This window comes from Nycticebus coucang, chromosome 9 (assembly GCF_027406575.1).
Source record: "Nycticebus coucang isolate mNycCou1 chromosome 9, mNycCou1.pri, whole genome shotgun sequence".
NCBI lineage: Eukaryota > Metazoa > Chordata > Mammalia > Primates > Lorisidae > Nycticebus > Nycticebus coucang.
The window spans coordinates 128625975-128652104 of record NC_069788.1 but is presented as its reverse complement, the minus strand read 5'-3'; the positions used below and the strand labels follow the sequence as shown (position 1 = coordinate 128652104).

The following is a 26130-nucleotide window of genomic DNA, read 5'->3' as shown; positions in this document are numbered from 1 at the left end:
CCTTGTCCCGGGGCCTTGATGAGTTAAGGGATGATAGGCATGTGGCAGAGGAGAAAGCTCTGGAGATCTGCAAAGGGCCGCCCTGAAATCCCAGGCAGAGTTCTCTTCCACTCAAATGTGGTCCTTGCATGGGGCTGGAAATCACTGCATTCCCCCCAGCCCGGGCAGAAAGACCTCCTAATTACATAAACTCGGGAGGAGTCTTCAAAAGCGTCCTAGAATCAAGCTGCTCCAGGAGAAGCTTAAAAGGATCTCACTGATCCCAAGTAACTTACCTGTGTGACAGAACAAAGTCCAAGGCTCTTTGCAGCGGTTCTCAACCTTCCTAAAGCCGCAATGAATTTTCATTGTTCCAAAGGGGTCGTGAGCAACCCACAGGTTGAGAACCTCTGCTTTAGAGAAAGCTCTTCAGGCAGAACAAATCTGATACCAGACAGAAATGTGGACCCGCAAAGAACAGCAGAGAACCCCGGGGTGGCCAGTCTGCGAGTGAAAACAAAGCCAGATGCTGCCTTGGTCTTCACAGCCACTGACACTCAGAATGTGCTCCTACTGAAATCCACTGATGACACAGCTCCCAGCTCTCACAGCTAACTGCCCTAAGCTCAGTCAGTATTCTGAAAGTAATGCCGCCCCTTGAATTGTCAGCAATGAATCAATGAATATGAAAGTGCTTTGGAAACATCAAGGACTCATGCATTAATTCATCACATTTACTGAGTACTTTCTATGTATATTTCTAGGCCTTTTATTTCTGTACCTCAGTTTTCTTACCTATAAAATGAAAATAATAATAGTACTGGGCCCATACAGCTGTTATTCAAATTAAACCATAAATACATGTAAAGTACAATTAATAGTGTCTGGACATAGTGAGCTCTTACATAGTATGGATTATTATTCTCATTACTAACATTCCTCCTCCTGATACCAGAACTACTAGCAAGCAGACGATGATGAAAATGCCGTCCGTTCTTGGCCTCAGAGAGTGTACATTTGAGATGAGGGATAAGGAAAACAAAGCTTCTGGAAGAATTTGTTAAAATTTTGCCTGAGAAAATGTGCGACAGCTGAGAAGAGACATCCTAATCGGAAGGGGGAGCAGACCCCAGTCCCAGCTCAGTCCCTTTAAGTAGCTCCGTGACGTTGGCTAGATGTCACAGCCTGTCCGAGCCTCAGTGTACCCTTCAAGAGGCAGGATGGGAGCCTTCAAGGCCCCTTTCAATTCTAACATCTGATAACATGAAGGAGAATCCACCTTAGAGGGAAACTATTCCTACCTTTATTAGAGCAATTGAATTCTGACAGCATCAACCCCCGGGAAAGGGAACAGCATCAACCCCAGGGATAGGGAACAAATAATTTTGAGGAAGGGAAAAAAAAGACAATTTGTGACTTAACGAAACCAGAATAAATAAGCTCTAGGGTGGCGCCTGTGGCTCAAGGAGTAGGGCGCCTGTCCCATATGCTGGAGGTGGCGGGTTCAAACCTAGCCCCGGCCAAAAACTACAAAAAAGAAAAAAAAAAAAAAATCTCATGGGCGGCACCTGTGGCTCAGTCGGTGAGGCGCCGGTCCCATATACCGAGGGTTGCGGGTTCAAACCCGGCCCCAGCCAAACTGCAACCAAAAAATAGCTGGGCGTTGTGGCAGGCGCCTGTAGTCCCAGCTGCTCGGGAGGCTGAGGCAAGAGAATCACTTAATCCCAGGAGTTGGAGGTTGTTGTGAGCTGTGTGAGGCCACGGCACTCTACTGAGGGCCATAAAGTGAGACTCTGTCTCTACAAAAAAAAAATAATAATAATAATAGGGTGGCGCCTATGGCTTAAGGAGTAGGGCGCCGGTCCCATATGCTGGAGGTGGTGGGTTCAAACACAGTCCCGGCCAAAAAAATAATAATAATAATAATAATAAGCTCTAGACCTAGGACTGGTTTAAAAGTCTGCACATCACTGCCAAGTGGAGAACCAAGGCTACCTGATTTATCCCTAAAAAGGAAGACTGCGGTCACCTGGTTCATGTTACTCATTGCTGGGCAAACCATCATTTGGGTCTTTGAGAAACTAAATAACATACTTAGAGAAAACAGGGAAGCTTTTCCTTCTGGCTCCAGTGCTTCAATTGGCTCCGATGAAACAGCATTTGCTCTTACCTACAGTGATGTAATTGAGAAGAAAAGTGGCAGCACCCAGCAGAGGCTCCTCATACGGGAGAAAGAATTACACAGCCAGCTGGGGTCTTCTGCCCTTTGTTTATACTTAGCTTGCACCACAGCGGGTAAACTACCAGCTACAAACACAAATGCTCCCACAAAATTAAGGTTCAAACCTTAAAGAACACAGATAATTTTAGCCAAGTCTCAAAAACCAGTGTTTCCCTTTTTGCTAAACTTCATTCAAGAAAGAGGTCCATTGGAAGAAATAGTAAATGCCTGAACCACACGGCTGATGTTCCAGAAATAATTGTGAAAGGATCTTTTCCAAAGTTTTCCCCAACATTTTGCAGAGGGCCAGTCAGATTTTGCAGAATTTTTTTTTTTTTTTTTGTAGAGACAGAGTCTCACTTTACGGCCCTTGGTAGAGTGCCATGGCCTCACACAGCTCACAGCAACCTCCAACTCCTGGGCTTACGCGATTCTCTTGCCTCAGCCTCCCGAGTAGCTGGGACTACAGGCGCCCGCCACAATGCCTGGCTATTTTTTGGTTGCAGTTTGGCCGGGTCCGGGTTCGAACCCGCCACCCTCGGTATATGGGGCCGGCGCCTTACCGACTGAGCCACAGGCGCCGCCCGGATTTTGCAGAATTTTATAAAATAAAAATCCCCTAATAATTTTATTGAAGAGAATATGTTGTATAACACTAACTCTAGAAAAGTATAAGTTCTCAGACCCCGTGAGGAACACCAGGGGCCTCCACAGAAGAATCTCTAGCTTAAAGTAATACACAACCCAAAAGCACTTAACGAGTCCTTGGAGCCCATATGCATATACACACACACACACACAGTAAAATCTCAGAGCAAGCTGCATCTGTCTTTCGGACCTCTGATCACTAGCTTTAACGAACATGTCTCCTATTTATTTGTCACCTTACGCATCAGGCACTGTGTAGGTGCTCTAAAATTAAACACCCTCTTTGCTAAACTGCACTATCTATTAATGTTAAACAGCCCCGAGTGATAACCGTGACATAGGTTGCATCTTTGGCTTTGTATCCGTGTTTGTGAAATAAGACCAGTGGCTGGGGCTCTGACCTGTATCTGTCCAACTTTTACCTATTCCCAGCTGAGGTCTTATTTCTTCTCTATGCCTTAATTTTTCCCACTATGAAATGAGCAGGCTTACAGCACCAGTCACAAACACCTTTTAGGGTTATCAAAGAGGGTTGAGTAGTTTAAAAAAAAAAAAAGGTATTAATATTTGTAATCACTTCTAGTATTGTCACAATGTCACTGCAAAAATTAACACTGATCTGGCCAGTGAGGAGAAGCTGAACTGCTCAGCTCAAGGGGAGCCTGGGGATGATGTACCACCTGCTGCCACAGACCCTTCCAAGTTCACAGTCCTCTGGAAGACCACATAATTTTATGGAGCGTCCACACAAGCCTGCTTGAGATGACTGATATGCTTAAGGGAACTGCTCCATCTCCTTTGCTGTGTGATTCTAGAGGGCCAGTTAGCCAGGTGCCCTTCCTCTCCACCCAGAGGAGGGCACAGGCACTGGCTCATCAATCAAATCATTCCATCCCCTGCACAGAGGGATGTGGACGGCGCACACTCCAAGAAGACCAGAGGTCTTTATGTGGATGAGAAGGTGGCTATCTTTTTCCTGGAACCATGACATACACTGGAAATAGAACCACATACACTGGAAATTTACAATGGCTGCCTTTCCCACCATGTATTAGAAACTATCCCAAGACAAGGTCAGTGTGGATAAAAGCAGAGCTGAGAGATGGGGCAGAGAGACGGGGAGGTAAGAAGAGGTTAGTGACATCATTGCACTTCTAGATGGAGCTGAGACTTGGGTCAACTCTTCCTTGAACTTCCCATTGCAACAAGCCTTATGTCTTTTCCTTTAGGCCAATTTAACTGGAATTTCTGTCCTATAAAGAGGTGAAGAACTCCTACGCATGCTCCACTTGACGACGTGAAATGAGAATAACATTTACTGAATGCCAAATGTCTCCCAAAGGTCTGAGAACATGTGGAACGTTCAACATACATCATCTCAGCTAATTTTTATGGTCACACTAGGAAGAGGGTATCAGTTTTACAATGAGAAAAAGAGCCGAAGAGATGAAGTAATAACACAGTTTATGGATGTGGGAGAGGTCAGCAAGGGTTGAAACGCTGCCTGTCTGATCCTGTCTCCTTCCCTAGCCTGATCTACCCCTCACACGTTTCTAGCCACTGTGCTCTTAGTAGTTAGCCTAATAAGCAAAAAATCCAAACACAAATGTCACGTTTTAGAGAAGGCTCTAAAGCAGTGATTTCTAACAGGTGTGAGAGGATCTTGGGTGTGCCTCAAAAATATTTAAAGATCATGAATTAAATTATTTTCAAAAGATGTCAAGGCACAGTAAGCATATTCTTTTTGTTTTACTCTTTTTTTAATCAACATAATTTGAATAGGCTATGGAAGTTTATAAATTCAAGTGTGCCGTGCGGTGAGATAAAAAAAGGTTGAAAAACACTGCTCTAAAGGGTTTTTTGTTGTTCACAAATGGATTTAAGTAGTAATGTATGACTTCTTTTCTTTTCTTTTTTTTTCTTTTTTGAGACAGAGCCTCAAGCTGTCGCCCTGGGTAGAGTGCCGTGGCATCACAGCTCATAGCAACCTCCAACTCCTGGGCTCAAGTGATTCTCCTGCCTCCACCTCCCAAGTAGCTGGGACTACAGGTGCACACCACAACGCCTGGCTATTTTTTGGTTGCAGCCATCATTGTTGTTTGGCGGGTTGGGCTGGGCCTGGGCTGGATTCGAACTCGCCAGCTCAGGTGCATGTGGCTGGCGCCTTAGCTGTTTAAGCCACAGGCGCTGAGCCAAGACCTCTTTTCTAAAAGGTTCCCATTTTAGAAACAAATTTTGCCAGGTTGATTTTCTAGGAATCTTAAATAAGCCTGTTGGGGGCTTATCCCTTGAAGCTTGGAAGTAACACAAGCTTTGGTTATGTACAGTCCTGAAAAGAACAGAAGAAGTTACCAGAATGTAAGTCATCAGTGTTGCTGAGCAGAGAGCTTCTAGATATAACCTCACCTCCCTCTTGCCCCACCCCAGCATTCTCAAAGACGGTCACAGTCTGAGATTTCAGCCCTTCATCTCACACTCCGTCCTCACCAGCAGAGTTTGGGGGAGAGAGGCTGTGTGACAAGAGAAGGACTGTAACAAGGACACGGCATGACAAAACGTAAGAAAGTGTCAAGAATCTGAAAATCCCTCCATGGAAACTACAAAAGGAAGTGACACAAGAAAAGGAATCAGGCCCGGGGTGGGGGAGAAAGAAGGGACAGAGTGAGGGTGCGGAGAAGAAACTCAGCGTTCTCCTCTGGACGTAAACTTTGTCAGCTGCCCCTCCATCTTCTCCCATCCAGAAAAGGACGAACACGACAGTAGAGAACGGCCCAACTAAGCATTATAATCTTTTGTTTGCAGTCGTATTTGAGGGTGATCGGTGGAACTTGGGGCCCCTGTTTGGGTAATAGCCAAATAGGTTGGATTTCTTATTTTACATAACCACTAAAAATGTGTAAGTGTTAAAACCACAGGGCATCATCCTATTTCATAACCATATTGATAACAAGGTAGTTTATGAGTTTCTTGGTACTTTTGTGTAAACAGTAAGTTCCCGAGTTACAAACATCCCATTGATGTATGGCTCACATTTACAAACGGGGGCTATTACGGGTAATAGGTAAATGTACCTGCTCCAACTTACATATAAATTCCATTAAGAACAAATCTACAGAATCTATCTTTTTGTAACCTAGAGGCTGCCTATACTGTTTCACTTTATTTTCTCACGGTGAAAAAGACAGAGCAGACAGAGGCACAGGCGATCAGATACTGTTTTTATTTCTACTTCACAGTCATCGGAAGTGACCTGCCCAGGGTTACTCACTCTTGAGCAGCAGAGCTGGGATTTAAATTCAAATTCATGCCTTTGTTTTCCCAATATTCTGCCTTGCCTGCCTGCCTGCCAGCCCGCCCTATCGAAGAGCAACCTCAGGCTTCTTCCCTGAAAGACACCGATGGAAGAAACATCATTCAAATCATGTTTGAAACAGATGATGATTGTGCAGATGGAAGGGAGAGGCCAACCTCGGGGGATCCTGGTGAGCAGCGTGCTGTGAGAAGGCAAGGAAAGAGAAACTGACAAAATCCCAAAACGAGAGAAATCACACTTGGTTCCGGCCATTCTGGAGCTGATGACCTGGCTGAGAAGTGGGGAACCCAGCAGTGGCCCACAGCATAGCTGCCAAGTGCCACCAAAGAGGAGTGAAGAGCAGCCAGTATGCAGAGGGCGTAAAGAGTTCATCCAATTAGAATGACTATCAGAAAGCTTTTGAAAAAGAAGAACTATAAATGGGGCTTTAGAGAACGGTTGTGTCTCGGTGGAGCAGAAGGCAAGGGATTTGGAAAGCTACCAAAGCCGGCTGGCTGCTCCCTGCACATCTTCTGAGCCTTCTGTGAGTCTAGAAGAGCGCTCTACCTCAGGCTTCCGGTCAACTCTCAGTCAAGTCATAAAGACATCTCACTGAAAACAGAAACACAAACACAAGAGAAGCAAGGCTTTACCAGGACCTGAGCCATTATGCAAACACAGAGCACTTGTGCCTCCCCTGTTCCTCTCTAAATGGCCTTTGCATCCACTGATGAAAAGATCTCAAAGAACAAGCATCCTGCTCTTCAAAATTGGCATCTACATCCTTCATAGCTGCCCAAGGGGAGTACTTCAAAGATGACCAGGGTGAAAATGGTCAGCAACGACGTATGCAGCACTTTTTCTAAGGCGAGTTTGCGAACTTAATGGTCAGATCTTGTATCAATCCTGGTACAAAACATTTTATAAATTCAAGTTTTCGAGTGTATGTCCACTAGCACATGTAAGTGTCCTTGATTTTATTCTTCCTTCAGAAGGACAAGTACAGGCCAAAGTGCTCCAGGATCTCACATCATTCCATTCCTAACACCCCTGGCACTGCTTACATAAGGTATTCCACAGTGGCCTAAACTAAATCCTATCTTGCTTAGCCAGGGGTGGTCAAAATAAACTATTTCAACTTTCAGTTCTTAGAAATATTTCTCCTGTAAAATAAGAAATCAGTACTCAGTTTTTCTTTTACAACAGTCTCTAACATGTATCCCACCCTCTATGGGATGTCTTTCTTGGGGAACATTTCCATCATTGTAATGCTACAAATAGTTCTCGTTGCGTGTCCTCATCTAGCTGAGCAGGAACAGATACTCCCGTTGCCCTAGTTGCAAACCAGGTGAACTGAGTCTTCAATCAAGAATGCCACTCCTGGCTGGGGCAGCGGATCACGCCGTAATCCCAGCACTCTGGGAAGCTGAGGGGGGGTGGATCTCTTGAGCCTAGGAGTTTGAGGTCGCTGTGAGCTATGACGCCATAGCACTCTACCAAAGGTGACAAAGTGAGACTGTCTCAAAAACAAACAAACAAAAAGACTGTTACACTTCAAATCCCATACCCATTCCACACGTATTCCAGAATGTGTAGGTTAAAGCGATAGACTCTACAAGAGGGGTTGGCAAACTGCAGCCCAGGGGCTAAATGAGGCATTCCCCGCCCCTGACAGATTTTGTTAAGTTTTACTGATCACACCAGGTGGTGTTTACATATTACCTGCAGCAGTCCTACTCTTCGACCCGCAAAGCCTAATACACTTACTATCTTGCACCTTACTGAGAAGGCTTGCTGACCCTGCTCTACATTAAGTACTTGAAATAAGAGAGATTTGGGGGCATTTTCAAAACCACTTACCTTGGGCGGCGCCTGTGGCTCAAGGAGTAGGGCGCTGGCCGGTCCCATATGCCGGAGGTGGCAGGTTCAAACCCAGCCCTGGCCAAAAAACACACACACACAAAAAAAACCCCACTTATCTTGAAAGTAAATTCATTCCTTTAAAGCATATATGAAACACCTTTGGGCACTGTTCTTTGCCTAGAGACCCAGCAATGAACAGACGAACAGGCACCTTCACCCCCAACTTCCAGGTCTTCCCAGAGATCCCAGTCTAGTGAGAGGAGAAAGACAAATAAAATTACTCTGATTTCAGACAGATACAACAGGAGAGTTAGAGAGAGTGCCAGGGATTTTGATGCAGCTGTGATGTGAACCCTGGCTAGCCGACTCTAGGGCCATACTCTTAACCACTAGATAAAATGCTGTCTGTAAAAATGAATAGTAAATAGCCCTTTAAAATGTGATTTTATTAATTGCCAAATAGCTGGATATTCTTAACACAGGATTTTCGTTCCAGCAGCAAGTCTGACGCTCAGTTGCCAGCCTCTCCGCTCCCTACACTTCCTCAATACCAAGGCCGGGGGCACGCGCCATTTTCCATCATTATTGCTAGTACCTTTTTTTTTCCAGATGGAAGAATTAGGAGGAAAGTAGAGTATTTCTTGGGCATATGTTTCTATTGAAAAGTAAGGAACTATAAGATGGTGTGCCACATGTTAATTTGCTTGATTTAATCATTTCAATTTCATGGTTTTAATCTATTAATTTAATTGTTTGATCCTCCCACATTATACACGTATATAAAACATCACATCATACCCCATAAATGTGTACAATTGTCACTTGTCAATTAAAAATATGAATTTATTCTTTTTTATAAAATCAGCTGTGTACATTAATGCAATTATGGGTTACAATGTGCTGGTTTTATACAATTTGAAATATGGTATTACATTTTTGGAGAAAAATGGGAGACAAGTGGAAACAACTATTCTTGTGCATCTAATATATAAAGTCAGCGAGCACTTTCCTTCCGGTGCTGGGCTATGTCACCTGGAGGGGTGAAGCAGCTGAGTCTGATGGGGTGACTCTTAACATCACCCAAGGCAGGAAAGACACGCTGACAGCAAGTGCACAGCTGTTCCAGCAGTGAAAACTTTTGATTCTGACAAGGATGATGGAAGGAATCTCACATGCTGTAGAACGATGCCTTCTAATTCATATGACTTAGAAGTCTCTGGTGAATTTTATTAATATCTGTTTTATTTTTTAAGCTTTTAATTTGCTTGGATAGAAAGACACCAAGGCTCGGGAAGAGGCCCCGCGCTACCCTGTGGCACACCTCTGCCTCTCTGGGTGAGGGGGCCCTCGCTCATGGCCCTAAGTGCCATCCACCAAGGCTGTACTGTTTGCTACTCCACCCAGACGTCCAGGTGACAAAGGCTCCTGGGAGTCCAGTCGACCATGGCACCGGAGAGGACCCATTTGTAAGGAAGTGGAAAGTGGCCCACCCAGAAACCTGCTGCTTCACAGGGAGAAAAAAATGAATCTGTCGTGTGGTTTGCTTCAACTGCATGCCAGGGGAAATTCCTATTGCAGGGGTAAAAGAGCTAATAGCAGGCCTGAAATGTAAAGTCATCTTAGGTTTATGCTGGTAGATGAGCAGCGCTAAATGTATTTACCCTTATTAATGTTCCATTATCTCAGACATCTAAAAGACCTAAGGAAATTTTGCCCCAAAATATGACTCCTTGGTATAAAGAACATTTTGAATTCAAGGCCATTCATGATCAGGAAGCATTGGAAGAGGACTTTCCTCTAACTACATAAAACCTGAGTAACCTGATTAGGAATCAGAGGGGGCTTCTGACTTCTTACTGCATGCTAATAGACCTGGTCCCAGGGTCCTTTGAAGCAGGAGACCTGTCTCTCGAGTTAATGTACAAATCAATCTGTTTCCACCCATCTACACACATCCCCCCCGAAATAAAAACACTTGCTGCGCATGTACTTTCCACGTTCTCCCCCTCCTCTCTCCCAAAAGGCATCTACAAAGGTCTCTGACCATGGCTGGGACTTTGGGTAATCATTCTTGTGGTTCCCCCCATGCTCGTGGTGTTTGAAAATAAATCTTTCTTATATTAATCTACCATAATTGTGAGTTGATCTTTCAGCCAACCAGATCAAGGGAAAAGGGCAGGTTTTACAGAGATCCCTACATATCCTACTATTAAAATGGGTGGTGAGGGGGGGAAACTTATTTGGCATTCATTTCAACCCAGTGAACTTTTATTTATAAACAGAAAATTTATAGATGGGCAGCTGTCCATCACCATGGATACCTCCGCCCAGAGCCACGCCTCCATTGAAGGGTCTGGGGGGGAGGGGTTGTAAGAACAGACGCTAACCCACAAGGTGGGCTTAAGCCTCCTCCTATCTAATTTAAACCAAGAAGTTTAAGGGAGCAGGTTTTACACACCTTATTTATTCTACCAAGTTTTAGAACCCAGGATTATACCGCTGACCATCTCTTACGGGGTAAACAAAGGGAGAAATCCATCCACTGAATTTACTTCAAAAATAAGAGTAGGGGTAGATGTGGGCCCTTCTCCCTGGGCTTGGGTGGTACCCAGAGAATGGATAAATAAACTGCAGTGTGTGTATACCATGGAGTACGATTCAGCCATGAAAAGGGAAACTTTACAACTTTTATATTTACCTGGATGGAGTTAAAATACATTCTTCTTAGTAAAGTATCACAAGAATGGAAAAGCAAGTGTCCAATGTACCCAATACTAATATGAAACCAAAAGATAAACAACTACAGGCCTATGTGAGAGAAAAACACAATTAAATTCAAATGGGGGGAGGAGAAAGAAAAGAGGAGAGGGGAGGAGGGAGGGGGATCGGGATCAATAAGCTCTTACCCAATGTGCACTAAGGGTGCACAGCACACCCCTGGGCGAAGGCTCCACTACAGCTTGAACTTCACCTAAGAGACGCAAACGATGTAACCTAATCATCTGTACCCTCATATTGATCTGAAGTTTAAAATAACAACGAGGGTAGAACGTGCACCCAGAGAACCAGGTCAGACTGTAGTAAAGGAGAGTCTTCCTTTCAGTCTTATTTGCATGTTTTATTCCTGGGTTAGCACCCTCCCGCACACACCTGAGGAGCCCTGAGAAGTAAGTTTCTAAACTGAGGGTACTATGGGCTTTTAGACACATCGGGATGTCACAAAGACAAACTGCTGAATAGACAACACCGATGCCACAGTAGAGGCCACACGGCTGAGGCTCTGACGCTCACAGGGTGAAGCTGCAGGCAGGGGCAACAGATGCTCAACTCCCGCAAGAGCCAAATGACACTCGGGCCTCAGGAAGACGTCCTCTAAATGTGACGGCTAACAAGCTACAAAAGCATCATCTGTTCAGTGGAGACTAGGAGCGCCTCTACTAAACACAGTAAATCAACAACGTCCACCGATGTGTCAGATTGGGAAACACCCAGGGAGGAATCGTCAGCATCGGTCGGGTAAATGCTTCCTAGTCTCAATGCTTCCTGGCTGATCAGAGCTACTGATCAAAACCTCATTAGCAAAGGATTTCTTTAGAGTACTTCCCTAACATTTTCTAAATATGATGTTTAAAAAAAAAAAGATAGAAAATTGGGGTGTCTTAGAACTCAGGGCAGGAAAATGAAAACAGATTATTTATTCCACCAATGGCTTGCGGCTAGTAACCAGGAGACATAAATAATCTGAAACCATAGGTAAGTTCAAAACAAAGTAGCCTTTTGATCTTCAACACTGCGCGACAGGCGGGGAAAACACATGATTTATTCAGCTCATAAACTAACATGTGTACTTGAGCCTGTTGGCTCTGGGTAGTTCTGTGCACACAAACTTGACCCTGGCCCTGGGGGAAAAGAATCTGAGTAATGAAAACCAAATATAGGAGTGTAATCTAAAAATAGCCCTTCTGCTTCTGCAGAGGTATTTTCCTTTTAGCATTCATTTGAAATGTGTGGGAAGACAAAACAGTTTGAGTTAAGTGAATTTCCAGATTTCATCAAAAGTCGAGTGATACTTGAGCCATTTCAACCAATAGTAAAAATATAATTTCTTCTTTCTTAGGGTTTTTTTTTAATTTTAATTGGTAGGGGAGGGTGACGTAATATTGGGCGAGAATATCATTTCTAAATTTGGGAAGAAGTTGCTATCTCTAGGTAAAACATCTCCATATCTAACTTAAGTCGTGGGAAACCATTAGGTCCTTGGAATTTTGTCAGTGAAAACCACCATGATTATTTTTTTCCACTTAGAGAGATGAATAGAGAATGACAACACTGTGATTATATTTCTCTATTGTGCCACAAATTTAAAAGATTTCATTATTATTGCCTAGGGCTTTTTGTTTTTTTTTTTTTGTTTTTTTAACCTAACAAAAAGGGATGGGGGGAAGACGGTAAGAAAAGAAAAACCACTCGTGGATTGAAACATGCTATAACTCCAGCACTTACTTAAAAAAAAAAAAAAAAAGAAGAAGAAGAGAAAAGAAAAATTAGAAAGGGCTTCTACCGGAAACAAAGTCCTATGCTCCGATCTGCCCCCAACGATAGGTAAACTTTTTCCTCAGAGGCAGGTAGGAAAAAAATCAACCTTACTTCTTTTCTCCACAGTATTTAAAACCATATAACTACAATGGTAGTATGAGGGGGGTGTCACAGGACCTCCCCCTTTTCCTCCTTGTACACAGACAGGAGCAGCGAGAAAGCCTATGGAGACGTTCCCTGCTCCCGTAGGAACAGTCCCTCCTCAATGTTTCAGTAGGGGGAGGGTAGGACTCAATGTAAGAAGCCACTGCGCCCCACTGTGACACCTCTGGACAGGGGAACCACCCATTCATTAGTCCTGAGTGTACACACGGCTTCTCTACTGAACCCAAACACCTGTAGACTACACGCCCTCCATGTGCCCAACACTGATGCACACACAATAGTCCCATCCTCCACAAGAGTCAAGTTCGGTGGAAGAGCTGACAGTGTAAACAGCTTCTCCTAATCACAGGGCAGCAGGTCTGGTCTGGAACACTGGGACAAGTGGACCAAGCGTGAAGTTACAGATAATTGAGCTGATGCACCCTGGAGAATGCAGGCCCTCCTTTCTCCTGCATACCTTACGCAGCACAGGACAGACATTACAGGAGTGTGAGGTGCAAATTAAACTTGCAAAGCACACTCCTAATACTTGGCCATTCCAAACAAGTCTTTCAGGACCTTCATGCAATCGTGCGGCCAGCTGAGTCGGTTAAAATGTGGAAGATAACAAGAAGGTGGCCTTCATAGCTGATCAGACACACTTTCAGGGCCTGCGACAGAGGGGATGAAGGGAAAAGGTACAGCGCATATGAGTATATTTCTGGGTAGTGGTCACTTTTTTAAACACCAGACAGAATTTATAAGGGAGTTGGGATATAGAAGCAGAGCTACAATTGGAACATAGAGAAGTACTTTAAAGGTATGTCATATAATCTTCTGTAGAAATAAAAATTTTAATTCAAAACAGTGGTTAGGTATTATACTGGAAATTCTATAGGTCTAAACACTTTATTGAAAGTTGAGAAGTGAGAAAAGAATCTGACACAAGCGCTGGCAGAGACGTGGAAACATAACAACTGTGACTTTGCACAACTCCATCACCGAACTCTGACGAGTTACACGGCACAGCCTGGGTAGCCGTCCACTGCCGTGAAAATGATATGGGGACACGCTGAGTGCCTTGCCCCACACCCAAGTTCCAAGACAAAGGCCCTCGCGTCACATTTGAAGACAAATGCCTCCAATCCAGTGATGGCCCTTTCCTTTTTGATCTTTCTCAACTTCTATTGCTCCTCCATTAGCAAAGTTCCAAAAAGGAAGCTTAATCCATGCCAACAAATAAGCATGTTAAATTGCCTCTGGTTTCAGAGAACAGAATCCTGCTGAAATCTGTTGTTTTTCCTGCCCAGCGTACAGGGCTTGATTTTACAGGGAATGACCCACCTGCATTCTTTGCACTCTTGGTGCCATGCTCACCGCATCCCATCCCGCCAGCAATGTGCGGGTGCCAAGCACAGAGCTGAGCGGGCCCCAAGCCCCCAGAGCCACCTGTGCTTTCACAATTCCCCCTACAGACACAGGGTTTACCCCATATTCTTCTGGTATATATGTTTTTTGTGTAAATTTAATTTCTCTTAATTGCAACCAAAATAATTCTGATATATAAACTAAAAAGAAAAGAACAAAGGGTGGTGCCTGTGGCTCAAAAGAGTAGAGTGTTAGCCCCATATGCCAGAGGTGGTGGGTTCAAATCCAGCCCCAGCCAAAAAAAAAAAAAGAACAAATAAGTAGCCAGCAGGCACTGCCCGATGGCTTCTCTATGCTGTCACAAGAGGAACAATCAAGTCAGCACAGCAGCAAATGCACCAAGGTGGTGGTATCAGTGCAGCACACCCCCATCCAGCTGGAAGTCCCAGGACATTCTACCAAATGTCCTTCAGTCCTTCAGTCTCAAACTACTTGAAAATAATAGGAGGTACCAGGTACCACTGATTCCTTTCATGAGAGCAGAGCACTTATGACTTAATTACCTCCCAAAGATCTTACCTTCTCATACCATTATCTTGGTGATTAGGATTTTGGGGAGATACACATTTTGGGGAGATACATCCAGACCATAGCATTCTGCCCCTGGCTCCCCAAAATACTTGTCTTTCTCACTTAAAAATATATTAATTCCATTTCAATAGCCTAAAGGTCCAGAGTCAACCCAATAGACTAGAATCCAGAGTCTAATTGAAATATTATCAGATATGGGTCAGACTCAAAATATGTCTCATTCTGAGGCAAATTCCCCTCCATCCGTGAGCCTATGAAATCAAACAAGTTACAGTTCCCAAAAAGCATTATGGTAGGGAAGGCCAAATGAAGCCACTGGAATTGCCTCTACCTGGGAAAACGGTAAATCAAAAGTCATACTGCATTCCTGAAGGGACGGCACAGATTGAGCCACTCTCAAGGACCTAAAAGACGCAGGCACTGTGATTCCCACCACACACTCCAGTTAACTCTCCTATTTGGCCTGAGCAGAAGACAGCTGGATCTTGAGGAACAACAGTAGATGAGCATAAGCTTAACTATGTGGTGATTCCTGTTGTAGTTGCTGCACCAGACGTGATTTCATTGCTGGAGCAACTTAACACATCTCCTGGTACTTGGTATGCAGATATTGATCTGACAAATGCCCTTTTCTCCATACCTGTCTGTAAGGCCCACCAGAAGCAATTTGTCCTCAGCTGACAAGCCCAGCAACACACCTTTCACTGTCCTACCTCACAGGGGCAACCGCTCTCCAGCCCCCTGCCATAATCGAACTCTCGGGGCTCTGTATTGCCTCTCCCTACCCACGACAGCAGGCTGGTCCATTACACTGATGACTGTGCTGACTGCACCCAATGAGTGAGGAGTGGTGACCTTTCTGGATTTGTTTATTGGTAAGAAGTTTGTGTGTTAGAGGGTGGCGTACAAGTCCAACTAAAAGCCAGGGCCTTCCACCTCAGTGGGGGTGTAGAGGTCCAGTGGTGGAGGCATGTTGAGATGTCCCTTCCAAGGTGACAGGTACGTTGTATTCAGCCCCTCCTACAACCCAGAAAAGTGAATGCCCAGAGGACCTGTTTGGATTTTGAAAGCAACATATTCTTTATTTTGTGTGTGTTACTCCAGTCCCTTACCAACTGACCCAAAGAGCTGCCAGTTTTGAGAGGGGTTCAGAATGGATTGAGATGAGGCAACAGCTCCAGTCTCCTGTGCAAGTGGCCCTGTCCTTGGGCCCATGTGATCCATCACCTGAGCATCGATAACAGATGGGGATGCTGTTCAGGTCCTTCAGAAGGCCCCCACATCACAGCACGGCCACTAGAATTTTAGAACAAGGCCTTGCCATCTTCTACAGATGACAGCTCTCAGCCTCAGTAGAAACTGAGGGCTTGACCATGGACTATGAAGTCACAACGTGACCTAAACTGCCCATGTGGAGCGAGTATCGCGTGACCCACCAGCTATAACGTTGGATGAGCACAGCGGCACTTCATCAACAAGCAGGCCCTGAAGGCACAAGTTCATGAAGAGGGGCCCGATGCCTGGGGTCCCCACCCCTGCTACCCTGTCTTCTCTCTTTCAGCCTGTACTGGTGACCTCATGAGGAGTAACCTATGATTGGTTGACAGAGAAAGAAAAGACATAGGCCTGGTTTATAGGTGGTTCTGCACAATCTGTAGGCACCACCCACAAGTGGACAGTTGCAGCACTGTGGCCCCTCTATCTCCGGGGCACCCCTGAAGGGCAGTGGTGAGGGGAAATCCTCCCAGTGGGCAGAACCTCAGCACTGCAGCGGGCACCTGATGGTGAGCGGTGCTTAGAAGACATACAATTATATACCAATTTGTGGGCTTTAGCCAATGGTTTGGCTAGACAGTCATGAACCTGAAAGAACATGATTGGAAAATTGGTGATGAAAAAATCTGATGAAGGGGTATGTGGCTAGACCTCTCTGGGCAAAACTCAGGAAGAGACTTGTTTCCAGTGTGAATGTAAGTAGACAGAATGACCCCTTGTGTGGATATGTGTCAGCCTCTTTCCCTAGCTACCCTGTCACTGCCAGTGGGCTCATGGACAAAGCAATCCTGTTGACAGGGATGGGGCTCAGCATGCACCCAGCAATGCAGACTTCAACTCACCAATGTCACCTGGCTACAGCCACCACCCAGTGTCCAATTTGCCAACAGCAGAGACCAAGACTGAGCCAGCGATGTGGCACCATTTCCCAGAGTGACCAGCCAGCTACCTGGAGGTGGGTTGTTACAATGGACCCTGCTGCCATAGGAAGTGCAGCACTTTATCCTTCCTGGAATGGACACTTACTCTGCATACACATTTTCCTTTCCTGCACATGGTGCTTCTAATAAAACTACCATCTGTGGACTTACCGAATGCCTTATTCATCACCACAGTATTCCCAAACTGCATTGCTTTTGACCAAGCAACCCATTCCACAGCCAAGGAATTGAGACAGTGGGTCCAAGTTCATGGAATTCACCAGTCTTATCATGTCCCTCACCATTCTGAAAAGGATGCTGACAGAGTACTGGAATGCCTTTTGAAGACTCACAGCACCAGCTAGGTGACAATACTTTGCAGGGCTTGAGCAAAGTTCCCCAGAAGGTTGTACATGCTCTGAATCAGGGTCCAACGTATGATTCTACTTTTCATTGACCTTAATCACTAGGCACAGTAATAATAAGAGATGCCCTAAGGACTCTCTGGTATTATTCCCTACACACTCTTCCTCACCTCCATTGCTAGGACTCATGGGTCCAGGAATCAAGGGGTAGAAATGGGACTGGGTAACATCACTCACCATTATGATCTTTGCTTTTTGTTCCCACAACTTTATGCACTGCTGTGCTACAGGGAGGAATGCTTCAACCAGAAGACACAACAATGATTCAACCAGACTGGAAGCTCACAGCCAGTCCCTTCGGGGCTCCTCAAGCCTCTGAGTTAACAGGCAAAGAAGAGAGTTGTGACGTTGGCTGGGGCAACTGATCTGGACCACCACGGGGATACTGGACTGCTACTCCACAGTGTGGGAAATAATACAGGAGATTTCTCAGGACATCTCTTATTATTACCGTGCCTAGTGACTAAGGTCAATGAAAAACTACAACAACCCAATCCAGGAAAGAACACGCCTGGCCCAGACCCTTCAGAGTGAAGGTTTAAGTCACCCCATCTTGTAAAGAACCACACCAGCTGAGACACGTGGTGAAGGTAAAGAGAATACAGAGTGGGCATTAGAAGAAGGTCCTTACGTGCCCACCGGCTACAACCACATGACCACATGACCAGTTACAGGAAAGTGAGCTAATTACCCAGAGCATTTCCTTCCGATTCCGTTTGAAGACTTTGTGTACACAGAGACATATATTAAGAAAATATCTTAACAAAAAAAAAAAAGAAAGAAAATATCTTTGTTTTCCTTCCTTTCACTCTTATTCCTTTATCATGTAATGCAAGATGTATAAATATATTTAAGTATTATAAATTTTATATCATGCTATATAAGCTACAGGATCTCAGGAGAGGAGTAAATATGATAAAAACACTTCCCTGCCTCTTCTAAGGAAGGGATTGAAGTGTTTTCAGTTGTATTCAGGGTAGTAGTCATACCACGTCAGGTGAAACTGTGGCCTTGTTACTGTCTTTGTTCAGAAATCAAATATGGTTTAAAGACGTGTGTGGATGCCAAGTTCACAGGGGTGGACTTGTGATGGCTAACTTCATGTATCGACTTGAGTGAATTAAAGGATACCCAAACGGCTGGTAAAACATTATTTCTGGATGTGTCCGTGAGGGTGTTTCTAGAAGAGACTAGCATTTGAACCAGTAGATGAAGTAAAAAAAGATCTGACCTCTGGCCACTGAGGGCCGGACAGATGCAGAAGACAGAGGAAGGCCAAATTCACTCCCCTAGAGCTGAGACCTCTGCCTTCACCTGCCCTTGGACATTGGGACTCCGCTGGTTCTTATTTCTTTGGACTCTGCTCCTTATAACAGCAGTGAGTTATCTTGGTCCCCCAGCACCACCCCTGGTTTGTTTCCCTGGTTTTCAGGCTCAACGTGAATTACACCACTACCTTTCCCAGTTCTGCATCTTGCAGATGGCAGCCTATGGGACTTCTTGGCTGTCCCATAATAAACCTTACAATATGTATGGTATGATTTCCTATTAGTATGTTTTCTTTTCCTATAGTATGATTTCCTATATGTATGGATAGATTTCCTATTAGTCTGTTTCTCTGGAAAACCCAGACTAATTAAATAAGTATTAAGCAAATAAGTATAGAAGCAAAAATGAGTATGATCAATAAGGGAACTATGTCATAAGTTCATTGCTCAAAACCAGGCAAAATGTACTTTAATGTAGAATATTCAACTTCTAGTACCTTTACATGTTAACAAAATAAGAACAAAAAGATCACACTGAGCATGTTTGCTCTGGAGATAATCAATCAGACATTTACAGGTTAAATATAGGCAACAAACTGAAATATACTGTCCTTGCCTTACAGGAGCTTGAAATTTAATGAAGTTCCTTGATGCCCGAAGAATAGAGCCACCCATTCCCTGACTTCCATGTATCTCTTCCTTGGAGCATTTCATCTCCTGCCAGAAACTTCTGTTAAAACAAAATCCCAGGATGGGAGGCCTTGAAATTGGGTCAAACGCTCAGCATCAAGCACTGAAGCCAAGGCAATACTTTTCCCTGTGGTTCAGTGACAGGCATCCTGGCTGCCATACAGGAAAAAAACCTGTGTTTTTCAAAACAAATGTAATAGCTATGCCCACGGGAGGAACCACTCTGCAATTCACACTTAATCCATGGCGGCACCTGAACTACGTGAATGTGGGCCTTTGGAGCAAGACATTAGGTCATAGCTAAGAATGAATAAAGGCATGTCTAAACTAGCACCAGTCACCCAGGCCAAGGCGTGGACACGAAAGGGAGACCACAGAAATAGGACCCGACAGTAAGAAGCCAAAGGGAAAAATAGGGCTAAATGAATCAGAACACAAGACTCAAAAAAATACCAAATGTTAATGAACAAATGAAAGATACAGGCCCTAAGTCTTGACTGGATCTCAGATACTGTTCTGCAGAGCAAAAGTTCCAATTTCCTAGACTCTGGTTCAGCCCGGGCTTTACTCTCAGAAGAGAGAGTACTCCGTAATGAGCTATATACAAATTTACGTGAACTAAGAGAAAAAACTGCCGCCAATTACAACCAGGTGTGAAGTGACCTGGGTTGATTTAATTAATAAATTAAAAGAATAGTTAATATGGAGAGAACCTATAAGCTGCTTCTTGAAGTGTCATGAATTAAAAAGTGCTCTTGCTGGTCCGAGAAGACTGCAGGGACCAAGAGCTAGCACGCTCACCACAGCACGGCGGCTTTCTCCCCAGAGTTACACCAGCACCGGCAAACTGTGACAGAGTAAGCTTTGTCAGCCTCAGGAAAAAAGTTTCATTCATGCCTTTATTCAATCATTTTGAGACAACGTCTCACTCTGTTGCCCTAGGCTAGAGTGCTGTGACATCATAGCTCAGAGCAACCTTAAACTCCTGGGCTCATGTGATCTTCCTGCCTCAGCCCCCTGAGTAGCTGGGACTATAGGCACCCCCCCATAACGCCTGGACAATTTTTCTATTTTTAGTAGAGACGAGGTCTCGCTCTTGCTCAGGCTGGTCTTGACGGATCCTCCTGTCCCCGTTTCCCAGAGTGCTGGGATTACAGGCCTGAGCATCTGGCCCCCAAAACTACTTTTTTAATACACAATTTGCACAATCTCCTACAAGGTTTCTGAAAATTGGCTGTAGGGAGGGTATGAAATTCCTCTTCAGTATCACACACTTGGCTAAAGAGCAGACCTAAGCTAGGAGAGAAACTGAGACACGATTAGACACCATCACTAGCAAACACTAAAATGTTAGAAAGAACACAGGTGTGTGTATTCCCAAGTCGTTGAGAATTATTCAAGTTAATGGAAGTGAAAGAAAGAATGCCCACATCAACTAGGAAGGGTCTTTCCAATAACTATCCATCCTCTGTCTCTTTGCCAGCAACTTCCTAGATTACAAATAGGCTGTGCACCTGTTACACAGCTTGTAATGCAGCCCCAAGCCTTGGTTACGAGTTACACAAAACCATGAATCCCTGGGTGTTTGTGTTGGAGGGTTAGGAGAAGGGGAGATACATGTCAAATTCTTCCGTTTATAAATTTGTAACTTATGAATTTAAATTTCAAAATAGATATAGGTAGCTAACAAATAGAATTTAAAACATTTCCAAAGAATTAGAAGCCAACAGACATACATTAAAACCAAAATGAAATTCAACTCCCAAAGAGGACAAAGGCAACGTAAGATGAAACTCATACCTACGTGTGCCTTAGGAAAGCCCAATAGTGATAACCTAATCTTACTGCAATTGGCTGTACCTTCATCTCACTCCTAGACGCAGAAGTACCGGCATTAATAGGGAGGGATGGTAGACAGTAACTGTACACGGCTTCAGAAAATCTAACTTGCATCTGAATATGAGCAAGTCTCATTTACCAGATAATCATAGCCCTCAAACAATAAATTAAACTGTAGCATAGAAACAGTACTCAGAGACAAACTTAGGGCAAAATGGCATGTCTATTTACTTCACTTGATCCGGGCTAGGAACAGGCAGCAGCGATTCTCCAGTGTCTGAACTCACCTAAGCAAAGCTGTGGCTATGCTGTGATTAGTGTCTTGCTTGGACCTTCTGGGGCAGAAGAAATTCTACAGTCCGCACTATCCCATAGAAGCTTCTGTGATGATGGAAATGTTTTATCCCTGCACAGTCCAGTCCCACAGCCACTGGCCCACATGTGGGTAATGAACATGTGAAACGTGGCTAGTAGGGCTGAGGAATGGAATCTAACATAATTTTAATTAATTATAATTTAACCAGCCATACGTGGCTAGTTGCTACCATACTGGACAGCATAAGATGTGTTTTATTTTTTGACAATTAAATCTCAGACTCCCGTTGGCTCCCATTACGAACCAGACTGACATGGTGAGAGGCCTGTCAGGGATGGAAATGTCAAAAGACACAAAAGGAAGATTTCCTGTGGTAAAATGTGATGCAGTGACTCGTTCACACCCAGTCAAAATATTAGGGTGGCCCTTCAATTCTAAATCTGACTGACCTCAGAAATCAGTCACAGAGAGGTTCCAAGGCCCGGCAGGACAGGCCAGCTGCCTCTCTGAGTCCACTGTGGTCAGTAACAAAAAAGGCCCAGACGCAGACTAAAAGAGCCAGTCTATTCCACCCCGCTGCCCCCGTGGGAACCAGTCCTTTTTAGACAGTTTTTTCTCCCAAGACCAGGTCAAACACAATGAAAGTTGAACAAATGTGTATCTAACGTGTGTGTGTGTGTGTTTGAGACGGTGTCACTCTGTGACCCCGGTGAGCATTCTGTGGCCACAGCCTAGCTCACAGCAACCTCAAACTCCTTGGTTCAAGGGTTCCTTTCACCTCCGCCTCCTGAGTGGCTGGAACTACAGGCACCTACCACAACAGCTAGCTTATTTTTCTATTCTTAGTAGAGCTGGGGTCTTGCTCTTGCTCAGGCTGGTCTGGAACTCCTGGGCTCAAGTGATCCACCTGCCTCAGCCTCCCAGAGTACTAGGATTATAGGTGAGACTCACCACACCCAGCCCTCTAATACATGTTTTAAAAATTTTTTAAACTGCTGGAAACCCCTATTTTGAGATATTTATAAAAATATTATAAACTTCCAATCAGGTTCAAGTTTGACTGGACCACAAGTAAGTCAAAAGAAACATACAAGTATTGTACATATTCAAAATTCAATTAATTGGGGCCTTAGTATGTGCCATACCTTCTGGGGGCAAGACACGATTGCAAGAGGGACTTTACCTAACAAATGCAATCAGTGTAACCTGGCTTATTGTACCTCAATGAATCCCCAACAATAAAAAAAAAAGAGAAAAAAAATTCAATTAATTATAGGTCCAGTTAACATCATTAAACCAAATACACTAATTACTACAGAAATCATACAGAGGTTAATTAACAGAAAATACATCAACCAACGGTTAACTCTAATCTTAAAGCATTCCAGTATTTCATGATGATTTGACATTGACTCTTGAAAATGACATATCATAATAAATTCTTTTGTTTTGCCTACACTGTGAAATATGGGCTTAATAAAAGGAATAGATAATGTGCATAAACAGGCAACTCTCCAAAAACATCACCACACACACCAGTCATCTTAGCGGAAGCATGATATTGATTTGACAGAGATGACACAGGACATTGGAAGAATGTGCCTGGGACCGGCAGCTTTAAAGGAGAGGAGGTGGGAACATCAGGTCCTCTTCTGGTTTGAGTAGGATGGTCCAGGAGGGGACCAGGGAAGTCAGAGGCGGTGCAGCTAGACAATGTTCAAGGGAGACAAAGTCAGCTAAGACAGGGCTGGGGCGGCCCTGGGGACCAACGCTAGCCTTCGAGATGGACAGGCTATGTAACAAAAAAGTAAACATGTGATGTTCACTGTGTGTGTGAAGAGAAACATGCTGGGAATCTACCCTGGTAAAAAAACCTGTTGTTCACAATGTCCTGCTCTGCAAGAATAAAAATGGGGGGAATGTAACCCCAAAGAGTCCAGCCTACTCCGTTATAATGTCATGCCAGCAGGCAAAATAATGGAATCTTTTCCTGCCAATATAGAACCAAAATAATCAAGAGTGGCCAGAGTACATTGGATACTTTTTTCTTCCAATGTACTCAGCCCTACTATGAAACTTATTTATGGCTTTCATATGAAAGCTATAACCCAGTTATAACCTAAGAATATGGGGAAGGGGGAGAGGGAGGGGAGGAAGCGGGGGAGATGGGCAGAGGGAGGGGGATAGGTGGGATTACACCTGCCGTGCATCTTACAAGGGTATGTGTGAAACTTAGTAAATGTAGAATATAATTGTCTTAACACAATAACTAAGAAAATGCCAGGAAGGCTATATTAACCAGTTGGATGAAAATGTGTCAAATTGTTTATAAAACCAATGCCCATGATCGCATTAATGTACACAGCTATGATTTAATATTAATAACAAAAATAAAAAATAAAAAAAAAGGAGTGGCCAGAAACCAGCGGGCGCTATCACATCTCAGCGTCAGAGACGACACTCCTTGATGACTGCCTTTATACCTACTTCAGTCCCCACCCTGCCTACTCCCTGAGACTGCTACACGGCTCCTGGGAGCGGGGAGTCCCCACCCTAGTTACTCCCTGAGACTGGAGTAGGGAGTTTGCCTTTGGCTGGTGTCCGGGACACTTCCAGGACTGCTGGCCTTGCCTGTCTCCTACCACTGTGGACTAGGACAGGCCTTGTTACCCCTCGGCCTGCCGCGCCTCCAGTCTGCCTGCAGTGGCTGCTGTGCGCAGAAAGCACAGTCTGTGGCAGGCCTGCCAATAGCCCCGAGCCAGCTGACCAGCATCCAGCCACCGTGTCTTTTCCAAACACAAAGCGAACAAACCTTGATTCAGCTCTTAAGTTACTCTCCGGTTGGAGGGCAGTGCAGGCAGAGCACCAGAGAGGGATCCCAGGGAAACAGCTCTGGGTTGAGCTCCACGTCCTGTTCCAGGGGAATGGTGCACAGCTCTGGGCCCTCTATGTTTGTTTGAACCCTCTATGTCTAGCTGAGGGAAAGACATGTTTCTTTTTTCTCTCCAGGGAGAATAAAAGCAGGAAAGTAAAATTCCTGCTAATGTCATATCCAGTCAAACAGGAAGGTGTGTAGGCTCGAGGCTGGAAGGTTTCTCGGACAACACTGAGCCAATCTGAAAATAACTTATTTTCATTGTCGCATTTCTTCCAAAATTATCACTCAACACCCTGCTCACTCACCCACCGAGACAAGAAGAAACATTTTGAAAACATAATAAAATACGGTGTTTAAAAAACACCTGAGAGGTGCAAAAACTGGAACCCTTATTCACAGCTGGTGGAAACAGAAAACGGTGCAGTCACATGGGAAGACAGTGTAGCAAGTCTCGAAATGTTAAAACAGAATTTCCACAGCACGCAGCAACTCCGTACTTAGGTGTTTATGCAGAAGAAGTGAAAACACATGTTTACACAAGGAAGTATTCACAATTGCTGATAGCAGCATTATTCACAAGCCCAAGAGTGGAAAATAACCCAAATGTCTGTGAATAAACAAAACGTAGTACATCCATTCAATGAAATATTATTTGGCAGTCAAAAAGAATGAAGTAGTGATGTATGATGCCATGATGCTGATGAACTTCTAAAAACATTACGCTAAATGAAAGAATACATGGTCACAAAAGACCACACCCTGCTGACTTCATTTATCTGAAATGTCCAGACCTGTCCAGACAGAGAGCAGATTAGTGGCTGCCCGAGACAGGGTTGGGGCAGATCTATTCAACAGTATGGGCAGAAAGGAGGCTGACACTGTCACCTAAAGTAAGACACCTGGCTTTGCCACAGCTAACATGAAAGCATCTCCACAAATAAGATGACTTTCCTGAGGACAGTGAGGGAGGAAGAGCCTGCTGGGGGTCAGTGGCAGCAGCCAGCCCAGCCTTGTCCCTACCAACCTAGATGAATCTCAACAGGAAGCATTCGCCATGCCTCACAGTGATCCAGACGAGCTCAAATCAATGAACACAAAACAGAAGAAGCTTTCCAGGCCGGGTGCAGACCGAGGTCCACACAGCACCCTTCACAAACTATCACCAGACACCTGCTCCAGTTATCCTGGGTCACCTCCAGTAAACCAAGGTAAACAATCCCAGGAGTCTCAGTGAGCCTAAGAGGGACAGTGGCTTTGTGCTATCACCTCAGGTTGAAAAAGGCAAAGTCGGGTCCGTTAAGTATCATATTTAGCTGATGCCTGATGGCATGTTAATTTAATAATGAACATAGGTGGCCACTGCTGAGAAATAAGCCCTGAGATGGCCCTTGGAGAGGCGGCAAAATCAGGAAAGAGGTTTTGCTTGGACAGTGGTTAAAATCAGGACAAGGCAAGGTCTGCCACAAACACAGCACTGGGAGAAAAGAAACTGTCTCTGACCATGGCGTCAGCTCTTTACTGTTTCAAAATAAAATTAAATTTTAAAGAATAAGGTTCACCTTCCCATCACCTACGCTAAATACTTAAGACAATCACTTACAAATACATATACCCTGTAACCCTTTATTTGAGGGTGGAAATAGATGTGAGTGCCCTGGTATCACAAGACAAACAATTTTTCTTTCCATGTGAGTAGAGCCACGCTCACAGCTGGTGGTGGAGTCAGTTTACACCCTCCCTTGGTCTTAGGAATAGCAGTGGGGAGAGGGAACAGCCGCCTGCAAGTCCGATAATCAGAGTCCTCGTCCTGGTTTCAGTGTCAACAAGGTAACCCCAAAACACACTGGGCATTGCATTAGCCAGGTGTGAACAAGGTG

The 26130-nt window shown here is 44.5% G+C and overlaps 1 protein-coding gene across 3 annotated transcripts in view; it reads right to left on the bottom strand.

The window, feature by feature from the left end:
• The window catches only part of DAAM1 (dishevelled associated activator of morphogenesis 1), a 193465-nt gene that overhangs the window by 142021 nt on the left and 25314 nt on the right, over positions 1–26130 (bottom strand). The window lies entirely within an intron of this gene.